The sequence below is a fragment of the Tupaia chinensis genome, unplaced genomic scaffold (genome assembly GCF_000334495.1).
Source record: "Tupaia chinensis unplaced genomic scaffold, TupChi_1.0 Scaffold000146_1, whole genome shotgun sequence".
Classification (NCBI taxonomy): domain Eukaryota; kingdom Metazoa; phylum Chordata; class Mammalia; order Scandentia; family Tupaiidae; genus Tupaia; species Tupaia belangeri.
Window position 1 is genome coordinate 7,661,109 of NW_006159616.1, and position 8,205 is coordinate 7,669,313.

Genomic DNA, 8,205 nt, shown 5'->3' on the forward strand with positions numbered 1-8,205 from the left:
TGGGGGGTGATTTCTCGCTTTCTGTCTCTCTGTCTCTCTGGTGAGCACACACGCCCTATAGCAAAAATCTCTCCAAAATAAGTAAATAAATAAATAAAAATAATGAATAAATAAAATTAAATAAAAATAATAAATAAAATTAAATAATTCTTTTAAAAATAGTTATAAGGAAAGGAAAGAAAATATAAACAGGTAGGGCCGAATCAGATGGACACAAAGGCTGACGAGAAAAAGCACCCTCGTGGCCAAGCCTAGAATGTGTTAGCAACAAACGTAGAACCCAAAGCATAAAGTAAATACACACGAGCCATGCCGATATAAGCGAATGACTGAGTAAATAAACAGGTAAAAGAGACTGGACAAATCTGTGAGGAAACCTGGCAAACACTGTAACCGAGTGATCAAACTTCACATCCTCAGTGAAAACAAACCCGCCCAGAGCAGAGGAACACAGCATGTTTTGGATCAGGTACCAGGGGGCGCAGGTTCCTGGTTCCGCCTACTGCATGAGATGCTGCTGGGTTCGCTCGTGTAATCCTTCTAAGCCCGTCGAGTGGGACAGCTATCACTGTACAGACCTGAAGGCCCAGGTGACAGAGATCGCAACACCGGCCAGAGCCGCTCAGCTCACGCAGGAGTCTCCCCAGGCATTCTGGGTTGTCTCGCCCTTAACCCCCATGCCAGAGGCCCCAGTAACAATTTTCTGCTTGCCACCTTCAACCACCAAGACAGGACCTTTTCCTCTCTGCTGTCATGGACACCTGCTTAGATAAGGCCTGGGAAGCCCTGGCTCTGGGGAAACTGAGGCCCCAGAACCTGTGCAAGGTCCCCCACACCCCAGGCACGTAGATGGCTTACTGCTCTGGCCCTCCCTCTGCAGCCATTCTCTGTACTGCCAGGCCAGGCGCTGGGACCCCGGAGATGGAAAAGGCCCCACTCTGCCCTCACGGGGCTCTCAGTCTGGTGGGAACAGCAGTGGCAATAGAGTGGGACTCAGGCAAAGGGGAGAGAGGAGCCAAAAGAGGCACCGCACCAGACCTGGAAGGGCTTCCCAGAGGAGGAATCACCCCAGCTGAGGTCAAGCGGAAGTCCACCTGGTGAGAAGGGAGGAGCAGTGTTCAGAAGAGCCTGGCCTGTCTTGGCTCCAGACCTCTGTCGGTGGGGCCTGAGTCTCCCCTCCAACCCCTGGCTCCATCAGACCAGGACAAGCCTTCCCTGCCTGTCTACTCCCAGCTGCGGTGCCAGGAGCAGCGCCGTGACACTCGCCTTCCCCTCCCACCTTAGTCTTCCCAGCTGAGAAGTGGGCCCGCAGCCCAGTGCCTGCCCTGGGCCCCGAGCTGCAGGCCTTGGCAGCCCTTTGATGCAGCCAACAAAGCCCCGAGGGAAGCGAAGGCAGCAATTAGGAGGGTGCTGGGTAGGAGCTGCCCTCGCTCTCTGTTGCTCCCAGTCTGGGTGGCAAGTTACAACAGTGTCACTGGGCACCAGCCATAGATTTCCTAATTAATTAGCAAACCCTAGAGGAAAGGGCAGGCTCTCTGGTCCTCCTCCCCACTCACGCCCCCTCAGCCTTCCCGTGGCTCCGGGCCCGGATAGGGCCTGGGGCCTGGCTCACATAGAGCTGTTAGAGCAGAGGGAGTGGGTGTGGTGAGGGGTGGGCTCTGCCCTGCACCCCTGTGCCTGCGCCCACGCTGTACTCTGTGTCTGGGCGGCCCCCTCCTCAGAACGGCATCTGACACCCAGGAGGCGAGCGATCCGTATCTGCTCAGTAAACAAATGAATGAGGGGGAGAGGGCCGGGCTCTCGGGACCCAGACGTGGGTTTGAGAAGAGTGGTCAATGCTAAGAGGACAGCTCCTGCTCCCGGCGGCTGGGCAGGACGGTGAAAGGGAAGTACCGACCCTTCTGAACAGCGCCCGTGAGCCAGCCACTGCCAGGACTGTCGTGTCTGACTGAAGGTCAGGGTGCCCTGCAGGCACGACTTATTCCCATTTCTCAGACTGGCCTGAGGCTCAGTGAGGTTGTAGTGACCAGATTAGGCTCCCAGAGCCAGGAGGTAGCAGAGTCAGACCTAGGACAGGGGCCATTTGGGAGGGAACAAGGAGACAGAGGTTCTGGGGGGCCCTGGCGTTTCTGGGCCTCAGTTTGCCCGACCGAAGTAGGGAAGGCTCGAGGAAGTCCATCCCGGCTGGGATGAGGGCCCGCGCCACTGACTTGCCTGCACCCAGTCCCAGAGCCCTCTCCCCAGGCGGCCCCAGGCAGCAGGCCCCACCCCAGCCCTCTGGGTCTGGCTCTCCAATCCAGGCCCTGCCAGCAGTCTCTGTCGGCAGAACCAGACCGAGTTTCTGGGAAGCTGCAGCCGCATCCTACCCCTGCCCGAGCAGGGGCCCCTCTCTCCTGCTGGGCCTGGGCCCCATTTCAGCAACCTCATCACATTCCCCAGTGGCCTCCACAGCCCACGGGATAGATGCCGTTTCCACCCTGGTCTGGCAGGCCCAGGCAGCAGCGTGACCAGGTCTCCTGCTGGGTGGAGGAGCCTTTCCCCAGGACCAGGCCCCAGGGCCGCGCCCCCAATCCCAGCATCTGGCCACGAGGAGAACCCCCAGCCACAGACCCCCCTCCTGCTGTACTCTTCCTCCACCCAGACTCCCCGCCAGCCAGCCCTGGCTCCCCATCGCTGCCTTCCCCGCACGCACGCACAAATGCCCTTACTCCTGTCTGTGGAGACCCTACCCCCTCTGCCAGGCCCAGCTGAAACCTGCTCACCAAGAGACCCTTGCAGAGCCACTTCTGCCACTGACTGATGGGGACACATCAGGCCCCTGCCCTCACGCTCCCGCTGCAACAATGGATGGCAGTGGACCTGAATGGCAGGGGTGCATCTGTCTGTCTCCCACCCTCTTCACTGAGCAGCCCCGTATGTGTGTGTGTGTGTGTGTGGGGGGATGTGTGCAATAAAATCAGAATAGCAAAGGATTACCCAGTGTGTGTCACGTGCCGGCTGCCTGGGGCTAATCACGGTGCATCCTGTGGCCTAGCATCCTTAATCCTCCAACAATTCTGTGAATGGGCTCTGCTGCCCCCCGGGGCCCTGGGGCTGTGTCTCCCATTTGGCCAGGGCAGCCAGGCTTAGGCCTGTTGTCGCACATACTTAGTAAGAGCGCCCCCTTTCACCCTGTCCCTATATGGACTGTAATTTTTCTGGTCACCTTGCTTACCTCTCTCTCACTCTTTCATTTTACAACATACCTCTTTTTTTCCTTTTGAAAAAATGTACCCTAGGGGGACCAGCAGTTAGTGTAATGGCTATGTCGCTGGACTCCCATGTAGTCGACCGTGGTTTGAGTCTCAGACCCGGTGGCTTAAAACTCACGCCCGGCGCGGGTGCGTGCGTGCCCCCAAGATCCCGAGAGGAGAATGGAGAAGAAGGGATTGCAACGTGGCCATCTCCCCTGGGGGGTGATTTCTCGCTTTCTGTCTCTATGTCTCTCTCTGCCTGTCTGGCGAGCGCACGCGCCCTATAGCAAAAACTTCTCCAAAAAAAGAAAAAAAAAGTACCCTAGGACACATCACTCGACAGAGAGAGAGAGAAAGACTGAGAAGTCACCCTCCAGGGTAGATGGCCACCGACAATCCCTTCTCCTCTCGGGATTTTGGGCATGTTTGCACACGTGCCTGGTGTGCCTTTCGAGCCAGGGTCTGGGACTCCAACCACGCAGTCAGTCCTCTGGGACCCTGCCATCTCAATCACCCTGCCACGGGCTGGCCCAGCATACCTGTTTATTCTCTAGGTTTTTACCATAGGGTGTGTACGTAAGCCAGAGAGAGACAGAGAAGGAAAAGTGAGACATCACTCCCTGGGGGGATGGCCAGCTGCAATCCCTTCTCCTCCATTCTCCTCTCAGGATTTTGGGCACACACATACATACATGTGTCTGGCATGATTTTCAAGCTGCTGGGCCCAGGATTCGAACCACCGTTGGCCATGTGGAAGTCTAACTCATCAACCACCATACCACCTGTTGGCCCCACAATATACATTTTTTTTAAAAAAATGTATTTCTGGGACCAGCAGATGCTGTAATGGCTGTGTTGCTGGATTCCCACGTAGTTGACTGTGGTTTGAGTCCCAGACCTGGTGACTTAAAACTCACACCACGTGTGTGTGTGCGTGTGTGCCCAAAATCCTGAGAGGAGAATGGAGGAGAAGGGATTGCAGCGTGGCCATTCCCCAGGAGGGTGATTTCTCATTTTCTTTCTGTCTCTGTCCCTCTGGCAAACACGTGTGCCTATAGCGATAATGTCTCTTAAAAACCAAATGTATCAGGACCAGCAGGCGGTGTGGTGGGCACTCCCACATGGCCAACCACTATTCGAGTCCTGGACCTGGTGGCTTGTTTCTCACTTCCTTCTCTCTCTCTCTGTGTCTCTCTCTGGTCAAGTTAAAATAGATGAATGAATAAATTAAATTAAATTAAAAATAATTTAAAAACAAAACAAATGTAACTCTCCCATGTGTAACAGAGAGCCCCAGCAGGATCCTGATGTCATGACCCACCTCCACTTAGGCCAGGCCTGAGTCACCGGCGCCTGCAGGCTGAGTATGCTCCAGGAGGTCTCCGGAGACAGGAGACCAGCCCAAGACCCCCACGTGGTCGGCCCCGGTCTTGGTCCTGCAGAGCAGAGCGTGAGTCCTGCGGCTGTGTCACCTCCCAGCCCTCATGTCACGGCACGCTGTGTGCCCACGGCTGAAGCTCTTCCCCACATCCTTGTCATGGCCAGTGGCTTTCTCCTGAGTCACATCTCAAAGAGGACATACACACCCCCTTCCTAGCGATGTCCCCACACCCACCACATGTCCGGCTGGCTTTGTGGCAAAGGCTCACACCATGCAATACTCCTCTGCCATCCATCCCTAGCCCTGCCGTTTGTAGCCAGCTCCACGAGGCCAGGGATGGATTCCAGGTGAATTTTCCATGCAGGTGAAAGAACTGATGAATGGGAGAGTGAGGAGTGGGAGAAACCAGGCAGCTCCTTCCCAGTCTGCCAGGGAGACACAGAGGACACCCAACAGATTAGAGCCGTGACGTGACAAGCAGTGGGGCTGTGCGACCCAGAGGGAAGGCTTTTTGGAAAAGGTGGTATCTGAGCTGAGACTTTAAGGATGAGGTGGTAGGGAAGGGTGAAGAATGTCCCAGGCAGGAGCCAGTTACCGCGGTTCGAGTCCCGGACCCGGTGGCTTAAACTCACAATGGGCGCGTGTGCATGCATGCCCAAGATCCCAGGAGGAGAATGGAGAAGGGATTGCAGCCTGGCCATCCCCCTGGGGGACGAGTTCTCGCTTTCCCTCTCTCTGTCTCTCTCTGTCTTTCTGATGAGCACACGTGCCCTGTAGCAAAAACCTCTCCCCAAAAATAAAATAAATAAATAAAATAAAATAAAATAAAAACAAAAACAGGGGCCGGCAGGTAGCGTGGTGATTAAAGACGCTGGACTCCCACATGGCCAACAGCAGTTTGAGTCCCAGACCTGGTGGCCTGCTTTCTCACTTTCTCTCTCTTTTACTCTGTCCCTTTCTGGTCAAATTGAAATAAAGAAGTGAATAAATAAATAAATAAAGTTAAATAAAATAATTATTAAAAAAAAAAAAAAAAGAAAAAAAAAAGGCGCAAGCTATAAACTGAGGGCAGGCCAAGGTTCCAGGCAGGAGCAAGGCTGGACGGGGAGCAAGCTGTGAACCTGAAGGGCCTTGTCACCCTGCTCAGGGCCTTATTTTTATCCTGAGGGTGGGCACCAGTCAGTCACTCAATGGTTCTCTTTTTCTTAGATTGTTTTTGCTATCGGGCACTTGTGCTTGCCAGAGAGAGACAGAGATAGAGAAATGAAAGCGAGAAAGCACACCCCACGGCGGATGGCCATGCTGCAATCCCTTCTCCTCTAGTCTCCTCTTGGGAGTACACTGTTTCTCTGAGCACACTCTTGGGCATGCACACGCACGCACCTGTCCTGTCCTGAGTTCTAAGCCAGGTTCGGGACTCAAACTGTGGTCTACCACGTGGGAGTCCAGCCACGTAACCCTCATGCCATCTGCTGGTCCCACACAATGGTTCTCAACCGACAGGGTGGTGGAGGTGATGTTGGACAAGGGAAATCTCAATGTTTTTTGTTGTCCTCTTGTAAAAAAAGTTACCTAAGTGTTGATGCATGCAGAGAAAGTCGGGGTGCTTGCCCTTTGGGGGCCTGCAGCCGACCTGGCCGGCTGGGGCCAGCTCTTCAGAACCGCTCCCGAGGCCGAGCCACCGAGGTAGCAGGTGCTGCCCCGCCCCCGCCACCAGCCCCAGCCATCTGTCCCGCCCCCAGGCTGGGCGTCTGGGAAGGTCCATTGTGGCAGACTCTGACATCACAGCAGGGGGCAGCGTGATGTCACTGGGCCCCATTGTGGCCGGGCAGGGGGGTGTCCCCCCCAGCGGGGTGGCTCCCCACCCCCGCCCAATCCTATTAAGCACGGGCTGAGGACAAAGGCAGGCGCTTTGTGCTTTACAGAGTCGGAGGGAGGGCAAGGCAGAGGGGGTGCATTCCAGAGCCTGCTGTCCCCACCCCAGCTGGGCCTCCAGGTCCCACAGCCTCCAGGCCCCAGGCCTCCGCCCCCCAGCATGAGGACCACAGGGACAAAGGAACTCAGGCCCCATTCCACCCGCCCGCCCACGTCACCTTCAAATCCAGGGCAGAGAGGAGGCTGTGGTGGCAGCAGCAGCGGGACCCTGGGCCCAGGCACTCAGCCTGGGGACTCCAAGGACGAAGGGCTGGGGGACAGAGGAGTGAGGTCAGGCCTGGGGACACAGCCTAGCAGAGATGGAGTGGAAAAGGGCAGGGCGTATCACCCAGCACATCAGCGAGCACTCATAGGACACCCCTCCCTCCACGCTGAGAATATTCTGGTCTGTGCTGGGCCCTCATGACCCTGGAAGGTCATGGTCGCTCCAGCCAGGCCCCCAGAAGGCAAGTCTGGCTTGGGGACACCTGGCAGACCCCTCCTCCCAGTGTCCCCAAGTCTCCCCCCTGCTTTGGGCTCAGAGGACTGACTTGCTGTTCTTCCTGTGCTCCTAACTGGCTGAGCCTCAGTTTATTCTGTAAAGTGGAGGTCTCAGTAGCCTTCTCCCTGGGGGGGGGTTGGGGAGACGGGGAGGCGGTGAGCCGCCCGAAAGCTGCCCCAGCTGGGTGAGGCATTTCCACAGTCTCCCTGGGCTCTAGTTCTCAGTCAAGCCCTCCCAGACTGGCCTCAGAAAAACCTACCTGGGCCCTTGCCTGGGAGGAGGGTGCAACTGACTGGGGACACCCGGGATGAGGCAGTATCTTCAGGAGGGACCCCAGCATCCTGCCCCCACCCACTGCGTGGGTTCCTCCATCCTTGGCCGAGTGCCCTGGCGTGCAAGGAGGCTGGAGGCAGCTCAGTTTCAGGCAACAAAGCCCCCTTTCTCCCCAGTTTGAAAAATGCCAGTTCCCCCCCCCCCAACCCCCACCCCCCCCCCGCCCCCTCCTACGCTGGACCCCAGTGTTCACTCTGAGGGCGCAGACGGATTCCCTGAGCAGCTCTGGCCCCATACAGGTCGGGAGCACCTCCCTGGCTCTGCAGCAGCAGCTCCGTCCACTTTCCCAGGCCCCACACATGCACACACTCACACACGCATGCACACGTGTTCCCCTTCGCAGCCCAGCCCTCAGGCGGAACCCCAGGCCCTGTCCAGACCCCTAGCAGGCTAAGGCAAGGTTGCCCTCAACTGGCTGAGGGCAGAGACAGATCCCCCAGAGCACCTCTGTGCGGTCCTGCCTCGCCTCCGCTTCTTCAAGCGTGCAGGGTTTTGGGGTTTTTTGGCCGCAGGGCACGTACACTCACCAGGGACAGAGAGACAGAGAGGGAGAGGAAAGTCACCTCCCACCGGACATGGTCACGCTGCAATCCCTTCTCCTCCATCCCCCCTCCTTTCAGGATTTGGGCAAGCACATACATGTGCCTGGAGTGTTTAAGTCACCATGTCTAGGACTCGACCCCCGTGGTCAGCCTCCTTGACCCCGGGATCTGGCCACCTTAGCCACCATGTCACAGATCCTGTCTCTGCAAAGGAAAAATCACAGCCCAGCCACTCCTGCTGCCGTTATTTTGACCTGGTATTGGCTTCCAAAATCCCAGCGGCAGAGAACCCGACCGACC